This window comes from Panthera onca, chromosome C1, assembly GCF_046562875.1.
Source record: "Panthera onca isolate mPanOnc1 chromosome C1, mPanOnc1 haplotype 2, whole genome shotgun sequence".
Taxonomy (NCBI): domain Eukaryota; kingdom Metazoa; phylum Chordata; class Mammalia; order Carnivora; family Felidae; genus Panthera; species Panthera onca.
This window is the reverse complement of record NC_138346.1, coordinates 213,130,813-213,145,068: the sequence shown is the minus strand read 5'-3', so window position 1 is coordinate 213,145,068 and position 14,256 is coordinate 213,130,813. Positions and strand designations below refer to the sequence as shown.

The 14,256-nt window shown below is 54.6% G+C and overlaps 1 protein-coding gene across 1 annotated transcript in view; it reads left to right on the top strand.

The window, feature by feature from the left end:
- The first annotated feature begins 9,863 nt into the window (after positions 1–9,863).
- DISP3 (dispatched RND transporter family member 3) overlaps positions 9,864–14,256 on the top strand; it is a 57,982-nt gene continuing 53,589 nt past the window's right edge. The window contains exon 1 of the mRNA XM_060622655.3: positions 9,864–10,277. The gene's annotated coding sequence lies outside the window, so the exon portion shown is untranslated. The remainder of the gene's footprint in view (positions 10,278–14,256) is intronic.

Below are 14,256 nucleotides of genomic sequence, written 5' to 3'. Positions count from 1 at the left end.
TGCCATGCCCACAAACCTAATCAGGGTAGCTGCAGCCCCTTACAGGCCACGTGGAGCAGACATGAGCTAGACCACAACCCGAGGCAGAGTTCTCCAGTCAGATTCTAGACCCATGGGCAAAATACACACATTAATGTTAAATGGCACCAAGACTTTGAGGTGGTTTGGTAGGCAGCGTGATTGTGGCAATAGCTGATGAATAAAGGTAGCAAGGAGGATTGGAGGCCCTGGGTGACGGGAGCGGGGGGTGGCGGTGAGAGTGCATCAGCCCATGTGTACAGCTGGGACTTTTAAGGGATAGGATCAGGAGTTGGGGGCCCAGGTTCTATGGCTCCTCAACGAAGTGCCATGTGATCATGGGAATGTAACATGTGACCCCAGCTTCTGGCCTCGGTAGCCGGGTCCTGGAGCAGGTGGTCCCTGAACTCCAGGCTCTGCTGCTGCTCGTGGCCCACCCCGCCAGGCCCCCAGCCCTTGCCTGGGAAGTGGCCCCCCTGCTGAGTCTTCTTGTGCCCCCACACAACAGACTCTATGTAGAAAACAAGTCACACAGTGATAAATGCACAAATAGATGTGTGAAATTGTTCCGGGAGCAAAGAAGAGAGAGAGCCGAAGACTCCGGGGGAAGAGTAGGCGTAGGGTTGGGGGGTGGCTCCATCATGGAAAAGGGATGAGTTGGGCCTTCAGGATGAGTAATATTTCAGTTAGTAGAGAAGAAGAGAAAGAAGCTTTCGGGGGGGGGGGGGGGGAATGACGTGAGAAAGACTGAGAGGCATATCTGAACGGTAGGGGGCTCTTTGGGGTGGGGAGGGGCTGCAGTGACAGGGCTGGAGAGAGGCCATTGGGGAGGAAAGGGCCTTGAGTGCCATATTGGGTCAGGGCAGTGGGGAGGGTGGGGCCGTGGAGCTCTTGGATCAGCAGACCCTCCAGCAGGGAACAGAAGTCCTAGGGGCTTCCTGGATACCCGGGAGCCCTCCTGGCTTCCCAGAGCTCATACCAGGCAGGAGGGAGAGCAAGACCAGATTCAGGGCCCCTGCAGGCTCCCACGGCCTGGGAGCCCTGCAAAGTGAGCTGGTCTGGAACGGGAACAATCAGGAAACTGTCAGAGTTAAAACAGGAGTGTTTTTGAAATAAATGACTGAATGGGAATGACGAGAGGAAGCAAGAGGGTGGGAAGTGAGCTCATCTGGGTCACAGCATTGGAGGGGCTGACTGAGCCTCAGAGCCCCAGTCTCCTCTTCTGTCCTAGGCTTGTGGCTTCAGTGTGAAACCTGTAGGCCTGGGAATCATTCAGAACTCGGCTCAAACCCTGTCTCTGCCACTAGCTAGCTATATGACCCTGGACCAGTGACTTAACCTCTACCAGTCACTTCTTTTGTGAAACAAGGATACTATCCACTTTCTGAGATTGTCATGGAGGTTAAATAATAATGGCTGACATTTATTTATACTGCACGCTTATCATGGCTAAGCGCTGATCTCGGTACTTTCCACGCACCCCTAACTCCTCAACACTGTTTTAGGAAGTAGGTGCTATTATAAGCTCCTTTTACAGCTGAGGAAAGTGAAGCACAGAAAGGTTAGATGACTTCCCCAAAGTCACACAGCTAGTAGGCGGCAGAGCCGGGATTCGAACACAGGTTGTTTTGCTCCGGGATTTAGGCTGGGGACGCATGCGTTCTATAGGAGATGATATGAGCAATTCGCACATCACACAAAGGACATGCGCAAAAATGCCAACTGTGACCGTGTTACCTAAATCCTATCAAAAAGTATTTGGAAGAACAATTTCTGGGGAATGAGTACCAGGGGGAACATCCTGGGCCAGAGGGAGTATGTTTCTCTTATTCCCTTGACCCAAAATGAGATGGGATAAGGCAATGGCCTGAGGACTGTATACCAGGTATATCACACACACTCTCTTATTGGGTCCTCCCAACCTCTGCTTGAGGTAAGTCTCCGTTTTACAGGTGAGGACGCTGAGACTCAGGGACTTGAGGCGACTTGGCCACCATCACCTGGTGAGTGGCATCGTTATAAATGGACTCCAGGGGCGTCTGGGTGGCTCAGTCGGATTAAGTGTCCGACTTCAGCTCAGGTCATGATCTCGCGGTTTGTGGGTTCGAGCCCCACGTCAGGCTCTGTGCTGCCAGCTCGGAGCCTGGAGCCTGCTTTGGATTCTGTGTCTCCCTCTCTCTCTGCCCCTTTCCTGCTCATGCCCTGTCTCTCTCTGTCTCTCAAAAATAAATGAATGTTAAAAAAAATTTTTTTAAATAAATACATGGACTCCAGCCTGTCTGACTCCAGACTCCATGCTCTTAGCCACCTGCCCCGTAGGCCTTAATTATCCATGGATTGAAATGACCATGGTCACAAAATTCCCAGGGGATGAGGGGAGTCCTCTGCACTTGGCCCACTAACCCTTGGTCCTGTGCATGTGCGTGTGTGTGTGTGTGTGTGTGTGTGCGTGTTGGTCTTGTTGCACTTACCTGACTTAGCAAAAGCATGACGAACAGCTGACTCTGGGCTGCCCATGCACACTCTGGGAAGGGAAGGATTGGAAGGTGCAGAGAACACAGCAATCCAGGTTGGGGGGGTGGGTGGGTGGGAGGATGAAATCAGCTTAGAGCTTTAAAGGAAAATCAAAAGGCAGAAAAAAAAAAAAAAAAAAAGAGCCTCTACCAAACAATCCTTCCAAGGCTGAAGGGAACGGTTCACACCACCTCTGGCCTTCCTGCCCCGTGTGTGATGAGGGGCTACTGTGCCCGGCAGAGCCAAGAGACAGGAGAGTGTGGGCTTGGAAGTCAAGCCTCACCTCCTGACCTCTCTGAGCCATATTTTCCTTATGTGTAAAGAAAGAGGATTATTCTCCCAAGGGCTGTTATGAAGACCAAATAGGAGGGTGTAGGAAAGACGCTTGGTACGGGGCTGGTCACATAGTAAGTGCTCAACAAATGTTGGCTGTGTTCGTTATCAAGGGAAGGAATAAGTGTAAAGGAGGTAAGGCAGGGAGCGTGGGAGCGTTTGGGGGTGTGAGGGGAGAGACAGGAAGGAAAACCAGGGGGAGGAGGACAGGGAGGAGGAGGAGGAGGAGGAGGAGGAGGAGGAGGAGGCTGTGGGGACTTGCTACCAGTTAAGCCATGCTGTCCTGGCCGGGACTGCTCCCCATCATGGCCATTAAGACTATTCATACATTCCTCCTGCATCCTGCTGCCACATCTGCCAGATGGGGTCCCGGATGCCAGTGAGAACAGCTGTCTCCAGACGTGCCCAGCTGCAGAATGAGGACTCAGAGGTGTTGGGAAGGACACAGAAGTCTTAGAGGGGTGGCCAAAGAGACCGTGCTGTCCACAGGCAACTACACCACTGCCCTCACTCGCCCTGGGCCTTACTCTCCTCATAAATGAGAACCTGGGAGGCGTCAGGTGATGGCAGTCAGGCAGTGTGTCCACAGCCAGCGGCCCTGGCCCCTGCATCTTGTCCTGGAAGGGATGACTGTGACCCTGTCCTCCTGGGTCCTGGGGACCATCCTGCCATTTTGCACGATGGCCCTATCTAGTGTCCGTGGGAGAATGTTATCAGACAAAGCAAATCTCACATTGGAATGTGAGGTCTGTCTTAGCATGCTTCCCGCTGCAGACTGGGACTCAGAGAGGCAGTGACTTCCCTAAGGAAGAACAGGGAGATTGGCTTACTTGTGTTTTAGACCTAGGATGAGCCCCAAGGGCCACATCAGGGGACTCTGGGAGTGGGCACCGAACAGGGATCTATTCATCAGGGAGCAGTAGAGTGGAATAGATAAAAGTGGTATCTCCAACAACAGGCAAATCTTGGTTCAAATCCTCTCCATCACTGAGTCCTCCGTGACCTTAACCAAGTCCCTCACCTCTCTGACCGTCAGTTTCTCCCTCTGAAAAATGGGAATAATAATGTGGTGAAAAGTCTGGGCTATAGAATCAGACTGCCTGGGGTTGAGTCCTCAGTGTTTACCCGCGGTGTGACCTGAAACAGCTTACTCTCTGAGCCTCAATCTCCTCCCCTGGTCAGGAGGATGATACCTCCTCACGTCCTGGGGTGGTTGCGAGTTTCGATGAAGTAATGTGTCTATGGAGCCGGGCGCTCAACAAATGGTAGCCACTAATTATTAAAGGTGCTGATGTTGTCAGCGGCATTCCCTTGCTGCCTAAAATGTATTTTAACTGCCCGTGCACTGATGATCTCTTTACCAGCCCTTCATTCCAGCTCAGGGGTCCTGGCCACAGAGTTCCCTGGCACAGAACATTCCCCACCCTGCCCACGCTGGACGTGCTGGAATAGGAGCTGGCATGGGAGCAGCCCATCAAAGCCGCGCAGATTTCTGACTGGGAAAATGCCAGAAAAGCTTTTTCTTGCTGTCACTGCTGAGGCCCAGATGGATCCTGGTGGCCAGGGTTAAGGCTGGCTTGGCTCCTGGCGCCAGTGGGCCAGCCAGGCTGACTGAGGCAAAGGGAGGCACTGGCCAACTTGTGCCAGGAAGCCGAGGCCAGAGGGACAAAGGGTCAGGGTAAGGCGCGGGTGGGGGGGAGGTGGGGCTGGAGTTCTGTGCTGAGTCATGAAAGAGCTCACACACAGGCAGGTGCACTGAGAGCCTTAGATGCTTCTGGGAAGGGGCTGGGAGACAGGCCCCATACACGACCCTGCTCTAACATTTGGGCAACCCTGCTGGACAGAGATGCACACCATGCGGAACCGAGTTATTCCTGAAGCTCAGCACTGCTCACGCTGAGCAGCACACCATCTCTGAGGATCCAGCTCAGTGGCCAAGTCCATGTCTCTTATCCCTCTGCCCTCCCCTCAACCTTGGCCCAGGTGTTTGGAGGGTGGCACCCGCCGCTGTCCATGGTCCTGAAATACCCACCCAATCAGGATTGTGCTGGGAACTTCTACTCAGCCTCTCCCAAGTGGTTCTGAACCAGGTGATGATCTTTATTCCCTGTCTTGATGAAAGGTAAGTGGTTTCTTTAACAGATGCAGAACCGACAGATTGGTGACTCTAGGCTTAACTCTTTATTTATGTAACCGGTTTCATGTTCTTTTGGTGGGTCCGTTACATTTATCACTGCTGCCTTTCACCCCTGAAAAATTGGGGGTTCTATATTCCCCATGGCCTCCTACCACTCTAAGCTCATTCCTTCTGTTCACACCCTCCTAAAAAAATTAGTTTGAGGGGCTCTCATCCAGCTTTGTGCCCTCATTTGTCAGGTCAGAACAAGAGGCCAGAGTGCGGAGGGCACCAGGACCACAGTGTAAGTTAGAGCAAACCTGGGGTCAGCATCCAGGTCTCCCAACTCCCCATCTACCTCATTCCCTGTTGCCTCCCACTTCTGCTTCCCTGCCAAGGGAAAGGGGACCCACAGGCAGCACAGAATGTCCTGCCAGGGCTCTGTCCATATAGAACAAAATAGCTCCTATTTATTTCCAGCTCACTCCGTGCCACCCACTGTAGGGCCATGCACTTCTGCACAGCATTTCCCTTCATGGAGAGGCGTGACCACCATCCCCAGTTTGCAGATAAGGAAATGAGCTCAGAGACATGAAGGGATTTCCCCAAAGCCACGAAGCTAGTACGTGACTGGACTGGGGTGTATTTCTGATCTCTCCCTTGCCACTACTCAGCGAACTTCAAACCTTCAACCTGGAGGCTGTACTCCCTCCCACACAATGGGACAGCATTTGGCTAATGCCACACTGTCCAGACCTTTGGCACGGTCTTTCTCTTCCCTGCCCTGCTATGTGTCATGCCCCCTTAGGGTCTAACCCTTCAGTGACTTCCACTCTTGAAAACCTCAGGAAAACATGGTTTTCTCCAGATGCTGGGGTCAGAGCAAAGGCCCCCTAGAAACATGGATGGGGGTTAGGGTGGGCCTGTAAAGTTGGGGGAGGATTATGCAGCAGAGCGAATATTGGTGAAGCTGTAATTGGCTTTTTTTTTTTTTTTTCCAGAGCCTAGGTGTCCGCAGGCCCAAGCACTGGGGCTAATTGTTGCAGGCAATTAATAACTTGGATTGTGTTCACTCTGGCGCAGGCTGTCTGCTTCCTTGGAGGAGGCAGGCAGGGCTGCAAAAGAAGTGGTGGGTCTGGCTGCTTTCAGAATTCTGGAGGCAGGAGGAGAGGGCTGCCATCTGTCCAGCCTCCCCCAGGCCCTGTCTTGTAGCACCCCCATCCCCAGACTTTTCTCTCTTCTCTTGAATTATTGGCCCCTCTATCCTGTGCCCCCCATGAACTCACAGCCATCTCCTGAACAGAGCTCCAGGCAGAAGGAGGCTGGGGAGAAGAAAGATGATGCCTTGGGAGAAGCTCAGGACTGAACCCAGGGAGGCCCGGGTCCAACCCAACTCTCCCACTAACTTGCTATATGACCTTGAGTCAGAAATTCATCCACCATGAACTGGAGCAAGTTTGCTGAGCTCTTTTGCATCCATTATATCAAACGAAGTGCAGTCAACCCTGAAAGTCATGGAAAGAGGGATTGATCTTTCTATCTATCTCTAACTGTATATAACCATAACAACATGTAACTATATATATGACTAATTATCAGATTGTTGCCTATAAATCTGTGCTCCACCTCAGCTGAAAAGATACTTGCAGGCATATTGCAGGCACAGGGCATTATACTCCCATTTTGCAGTTGAGGAAACTGCGTCTCAGAGAAATGAAGTGACTTACCCAAGGTCATACAATTAGTAAAAGACCCCAATATCTAGAGCTCTTTCTAACACACCCTAGTTCACTTGCCTCTCATCATTGATTTCCTGGAGAAGGTGAGACAGGAGGTTGGGGCCAAGAGCTCCAAAATCAGAGTGTTAGGGATGGAAGACAGAATTACTTTTAAATGTAATTATTCAATTCCCTGATGCTGGAACAATGGAGCAGCAGTCTTAATCTACTATACTTTTCAGGATAAACACCTCCAGCCCTCCCATTTACTCTTCCCCTCAGCTGCTCAACCATCTGGTGAGAGGACATGGTTTGTACACAATCCGCCTCATCAGGGGTGGGGCAAAGAAGTGAGAAGTGTTATGGTCACCTCCTGGTGACCTCTTGCTCAACAGGAACCTATCATCATCATCACCACCACCTAATATTTATTTAGAGCTTGGTTTGTGCCATGCACTGTGCTAAATGCTATTTGTACACTGAGATTTACTCATCTAATAAACTTTTTATAACCACCACTATGAGGTAAGTACTTTACCATCCCCATCTTATAGACGAAATAACTGAGTTCAGCAAGGTGAAGGGACTTGCCCAAGGTCACGCAGCTGGTAAGGGGTGGAACAGAAATACAGCTTTCTCGCGAGTGGTGGAGTCAGAAGCTGACTCCTTCAGACATCGTTGGAGAGAAAATGAAAATAGAAATAAAGGGTCGGGAACGAAGGACAAAGCAGCCTTTTATAGCTCAAGCCCCTTACAAAAGAAGCTTTTCAATTAGTCGTGAAGATAGAGTATAAGGGAAGCTGCTTATCGGCACCAAGAGGCATTTAAATCAGACTCAGGAAGAACTTCCAGCAGACAGCACTGGTGTGGGGGGCTGGGGGTTGGGTGTAGAATCTCATTCTCTGCAGCCTTTCTGTTGGGCAGATCATTGAGGTAAAGGAAGCCTCAGGGAGGTACCCTGAGTTTGGGGGGCTGGGGAATCCCTGACTCCAGCGTCCCCAGTCGCCCCCTAAACAGGCATCCTGCAGGCAGAGTGGGGAGTTGGCGGGGGGAAGGAAGTCTGAGGATGAGGTCCCGCGAGAAAGCTTCTCATGACTTTCCACACCCGCGCCAGCTCCCGCTGCCACTACCAGCCCCACTTTATGGCAGGCATATTTCAAAGGCCCGGTTCCATTTGCATTTTTAAAACTCTGCTGATGGCCTGGGAAAATTGCATCCTTTCAATGTTCCTGGGTACCACACTCCTCCCTCCCTCTTCCCCCACTCCGTTGGCCTCCGCCTCTGCATCCTCGGTACCCAGAAATCTCTGGCCAAGGGCAGAGCAAGCCCACCCCTCACTAGAGATCATCTGGAGGCCCCCAGAGGCAGGGAGGGTGCGGGGGAGAGTGTGGCCAAGGTGGCCACAGCTGTGGCTAGCTAGGCTGCATGAAATTGGGGCCCCAAACCACTAAAAATCTTCCCCAGGGGAGAGGGGACTGTGTCCCCAGGATGGGCTGAGGGTGGCTCACACCATGGGGCACACAATGGCATTCCCTGTGGATCTGTCAGACTGAGAGGAACAGTGCAGGAGCCTCAGAGAACTTTGAGAAGGCTCCTGGAAGCAGCCATCCAACCAGATGAGAAGAGTAAGCCATTCCCCCAGCAAAGAAAACCCTTTGCTCTCAGCTGGGCTTGGGAACACATTTCATGTCTCCTGTGTTGCTCCCTTAAAAACCAATCTGCCCCGTTCTCCTTCCTCCCGCCCTCTCCCATGGCTCCACATTTTCTGGCTTCTCTCTGGGATGTGGCAATAGAGACCGGAAGTGTGGGGGGGGGGGGAGGGGGTCCTGGGTCTGCTCTTTTGTGCTCCTATGTCAGATCTGACCTCTGATCTTGGGGTAGCAACATACGCACTCCCCACTTCTCAGAAGATGCCTCCTGTCTCTGTCTCTCTCTTCCCTTATAGCTCAGGGTGGCATCCTTCGAGTCAGGAGCTGTCTCCAACCCAAAGTCTTCAAGGCCAGATGAAGCCACCGGGAGTCTTCTAACAGGCTTGGCCAGTCTGGCAATGGTTCCCTTGAGGATCCTGAGCACATGGGGAGTGAGTGCCGGGGCAGGGACACTGGCTCGGGCCATTTGCTTCTGCATAGATGAGCTCTCGAGGCATCTAGGGTCATAAATACCAATGTGTCCAGTTGGCAACGAGCCAGTGGGTACAGTTCCCTGGGACTGCACACCAGAGAGACAGAGCAGGAACGGCAGGTGAGTGACAGAGTGCCACACAGCGCCTTAAAGTTAGACATGCCCTCAACTCAGCTTTCCTCTTTTAAAGAGAAGGGCTGGAGAAACTGGATTGAATACCCGCTGTGGGTGCGGGGCTTAGTGTTTCATTTTGGAACTCTCTGGTGTTCTCATCTCTCCTCTAAGCTGGGAGCTTGCTGCAGGAGGAGGTTCTGATTCCCCATCTCTGTCTTCCCTGCTCCTCCCAGCACACAGTCTGAGGATGCACGATAAACTCCCGGCTCACCCCTCACACAACAGTGGCAGTGGCCTCCCTTCTTTCTGGTTTTTGTAAGTAAAACCTCTCCATCCTGCATCTGGGGTCCTACAGCTCTCTGGCTTTTGAGGCATCCCCCTCCGCTCTCCCCTGGTGACAGCAGTGCCAATGCCCTCTGAGCCCCGATGAAGAGAAAGGGGTCAGGCACCGGTCTCTGCTCCCCAGCCCCTTCTCCTTGTGGCCTTTCGGGCAGGGGTGTCAGGCAGACCATGTGCTAGAGCTGGAGGGATGCCGGGTCCCAGGGGCTGGCTTGGCTCTGGGCTCTGGTGCCAGAGAGGTGAATGGAGAAGGAGGGAAGAAGGGACGGCGCCAGGAGCCCGAGTTTGGCAGCTCCCTCCGGAGGAGACCCGGGGACGCCCTAGAGTGTCCAGGCGGCTGGTGATCTGCCAAAGCTGCGAGGACTGGGAGAGGAGCGAAGACTGGGGAAGAGACCTGGGAACCTACGAAACTTGGGGGCGGGGCAGGAGGCACAGCCTGGGCCATTTGCAGAGGCATGGACCCACCCCCAGGGGTCGCTGCGCCACCCGCAACCCCGCCCGCTGGCAATGGGAGCCCGCTTGTACCACCGCGCGGCTCCCGCAGGGGGAGCGGCGGCCACGGCGGCGCCTGGCGGCGGGCTCCAGGGACAGCAGTGCGCGGCGGAGCTCAGGCCCTTGCCGGCCACTGATGCAAAGCCAGGCGGCGTGGAGGCCTGAGGCGCCAGTGGCTAGGAGGCGGCGCGGCTCTAGAGCCTGCGCCCGACACCCCCATACCCCGTGGTAGGAGCCGGGACCCAAACAAAGGCGGGCGGCGAATAAAAGGCGGCGGCGGTGCCGAGCGCTCGGGTTGCGCGCTGGGGACCAGTCTCAGCACTAGGCTGTGCGAGGTCTGCGCTCTCTGGAGCGTAGCGGGGAACTCGGGCCTCCTGCAGCTACGAAGAGCATCTCCCTGCGACTTCCGCGAGGGGACAAGTCCTCACGGCGGGGTGGCCGCAGCCCCCGGCCCCTCCGGTGCGCCTCCTTCCCGCGCCCGCGGCTCAGCCAGCCCAGCTTGGCCAGCCGAGGTGAGTGCGACTGCCCCTGGGCGCCATCCGAGTCGGGGCTGGGGGGATGCATCGCTCGGAGGAAGGGACAAGCCCTCCGCGCCGCTCCCACCCCGGCCTGCGCGGGGCTGTGTGTGAAGTTCTCTCGCTCTCCAACCAGCCCTGGGTGCAGGCCTTGGCGCCCCCCGCCCCGCCCCCGCCGGGAAAGCCAGCCGGTAGTGGGCAGAGCCCGGAGCTGGCCCCCCGTGGCCGGGCTCCAGCTCCGCACCAACTCCTCACGGGGCCGGAGCAGCTTCGTTCTGCACGGGCCAGTTTGAGGTCCACAACGGGCGAGGCTTCCGATCTCCGGGGAGGCTTCACACTCCGGTCCCCTGCTCGTCCTCGCGGGTGGATGACTGATTCCGTAAAAGTTGAGTCAGTCTGAAGCCGCCCCGGATCCGGCTCTCGGCCTGGCTAGAGTGGGAGGGAGGAAAAGGTGACTGACCTCCTCTCCATCCACTCCCTACCTTAGCGCACTCATGCTTTCACCCAGACGTTTCCCGAGTCCTGGAAAGCAATGAACCTGGCTGCAGGTCCAGCCGGGCGCGCGGGAGCTCTGGGGCAGACCGGGCAGGCGATGGAAGCCGAGCGCGATAGGGGAGCCCCGTGCCCTGCCGAGAACGCGAGTGAAGGTGGAGGTGCGATGGGCAGCGGGGCCGTAGCGGCGCGGAGGGTTGGGGTAAGATTCCTGGTGCGATTGGCGCGGAGTCCCCCCAGCCAACCCCGCCGCTGGCAGAACTTTTCCCAACTCCCCTGGGGGTGCGGGGGGGGGGGACCCGCAGGTGGACTAAGAAGGCGCCTCCAAGAAAGACTTGGAGGCTTCCTTTCCTCGTCTCCTGTCTGCTACACAGCCGGCGCCAGATTCCCGCGGTCCCCCTGAGGCTGGGCTCAGGTCCCCTCCCATCCAAGCCCCGGGTCAGCACCGCGGACAGCGCCGCGAGGCGGCCTCCGAGACCCACAACCCCCGCGCAAGCTCACAGACCCACAGTCCATGCGCACACCCACGCAAATCTACAGACCACAAACAATCCCCACACAGATTCATAGTCCACTCACGCAAACATACATCCATTCACAGCCCACACACAGAGGGAAGATCCACTCGCACGTGGACACACTCAGGTCTCCCCACAAGCACAAGCATGCAGGCGGGCATCTTCACTCCGGATCCTGCTGTTCCCCGACATCTTACTAAGCCCCAGACTCCGGAGCTCGCCCCTGGGTGCTCACAGCGGTGCCCAGCAATTCACAGAGCTGCTTGCGCTCCCCGTGCACACACATACTTCCAGGTGGGGTGGAGGGTGGGGTAGAGGAGCAGCTACCCCCTCTTTGCCCCCCGCCCCCCCCCCCCACCAATGCAGACCTGAGCAGAAAACCCGGCATCTGCCAAATGGAAGGAAGAGGCTGTGGCCCAGTGGAATCTGGGCAGAAGCGTGGCCTTAACAGAATCTTGGTTTTAGCCTCAGAATCCATTTTGCTTTGCTCACCGCCCCCATGCCTGCTCCCCTTCCTCAAATGTACTCCAGACAAATCTCCTACAACCAGGGTACACACCCCTCTTTCTGCATCATTTTTTGCTTGCACTTTCTCTTTGTTTCCCTGCTCTGTTCTCCTCTCCCATGTGTATCTCCCTCCCCCCCCCTTTTTTTTGTCTTTCTCACCAGTTCCTCCTTCCCAGCTGCCTTCACTCTCTCCCCAACTTTCCTTCAGCCTGGGTCTGATCCAGTCACTCTTTGCTCCCATATGGACACAGATGACCCTTAGGAGGAGCTGACTCCATTCCCTGGGCAGACTCCATGCCTCCACTCCCCTCCCTTTGAAAGTCTGACAGCACCCCTCTCCCTGCCCATGGCCTCAGCTGCTTCCAGCCCCTCCCTGGGAATGTTTCTAGGACTGGATGCCCCAGAGCCTCCACAGTCTCTCCAACAGGCTGGGATTCCTCTGTTGTGGAATTACAGCAAGCCCTCACTCCATGGGGATTTTGAGGCATCCAGTACCCATGTTCTGGCTTGTCCTTTGATACCTCTTCTGCTATTGCCCTTAAACTCCAGAAACTCTGTTGGAAGAGGAAGCATCCCAGTGTGATGTGGTAGAAGAACCACTGGAGTGGAAGTGGGGAGACCTGGGTTCTAGTCTCAGCTGGGCCACAGTCTCAGAGTGTGTTCTTGGGCAAGTTACTTCCCTTCCCTGAGCCTCAGGCTTCCCATCGGTGCAGGGCTAGCTGAAGGGATCCTCAAGAGTCCCTGTTTGGTCCTAGTGATGTGGAACATCGACTCACTCTTGGGTGTGGGTGGGATTGAAAACATGGTTCTAACCTCAGGGGTTATGGTACCTTCCCCCCTGCCCAAAGCACCCGCCACTGGTGAATTCTTTCTGTCCCCTGAGCAGTGGATGTTAAGATGATTTCCTTTATAGGGCCAGAGATGTCAAGTAATTTCCTTGAGGTCACATTGCTGAAGTGCAATCGCCATTGGGGCAGACATTGATTCCCCTGTCAGTATATCTTGTACGTGAACCACTGGTTCTGCTGGTGGATGCTTAGTGGATGAATGAATGAATGAGTAGAAACGGAGGAACTTAAGCCTGGACCTCCTGCCCTTCGGAGCCTTGGAATCATGGTTTAGGCTCTTTTGTCTGACAGTTTAAGCATTTAAACATCTCTCTGGTCTCTTCATCACCCCTTCCACTCACCTGGTCATCCAAAGGCAGATGGAGTTGTCTGAGCGAAGGTCCTTCCTCCTTGAGTTAAGGTCAATTCTGGGCTGCTTGTAAATGACCACAGAGAGGGGACTAGCTGAGAGCAGCTTTAGAGGGCTGCCTGGTGGGTAGGGTCTTGGCAATCAGCCCCAAATCCCTAAGACTTGACCAAGTCGGCTGTCCGTGGGCAGCTGGCCAAGATCTGAGACCAGGAGGCAAGACAGTCACCGCTGCCATTTGACTGAGCGGCCACTTCTTACAGCCCCATGAGCTGAGTACTGCAAAATCACCTTTACAGATGAGCACAGTGAGATGCTGAAAGATGAGGTGGTTTCCCTAAGGGCCGTCTTCCAGCCCACTGTCAGTCACAAAAATAAGAACCGAAAAGTGGTGGTGGTGGTGGTGACAGCAGTTGATAGTAACAGTACTGGTGTTGATAATGACGGCAGTGTTATTATGATTTTGGAAGCTCAATGATTAGTCTCTTTGGGCTTCTTCCCCCTCTTTGAAATTGTTTCCCCACCTGTACCTCTTCTACTCCGCCCCCCACCCAAATATGGGGAAACCCAGGGCTGGGCCAGGAGGCAGGAGTGTCTGATTGTCAATGGACCCTAGCTGAGAGAAAGATTGTCATTTTAAATCCTCCTTCCCCACCAGAGCATGTCTCCTGCCAGAGGAGCCGGAGCGGTGTCAAAGTCTGTCAAAACACCCTTCCAAGCCGGGTTCCAAATGCAAAGCCCAGGGAAAATAAATAAAGAGGGCAGTGTCGGCCCGAAATAGAAACATGCACCAACTCACAAATATGCATGTTTTCTGAAAGTCGCATTTCACGGGCAGACAGTGCGGCTCACACTCCAGCTGCTCGACAAAAGCCAGAGGCACGGGTGCTGCCGGGATAGCCCAGAGAAGGTGGCCGAGCCTCCCCCGGTGAGTGAGCTCCCTGCCTGGCCACGGAGAGACCAGACGGCCGCTTCTGCTCCTTCCAGCTGGAAGGCACACGGGTGGGAGGGCTGCAATTAATGTGTGTCTGTAGGCTCATCAGAGCTCTTTGGAAATGGGCATCATTCAAGGCTAATGGCCTCAGTCCTCTGCCTTACAAACGGAGCAGCAGGCTGAGAATAACAATGCTGATAATGAGGCTGCCGTTTGCTGATTACCTACTAAGCATGTGTAGATACTATTTCACTTAACCTTGTAAGCATCTCTCCTGGAGTACGGATCATTATTCCCATTTAATATATGGGAAAATCAAGGTTCAGAGAAG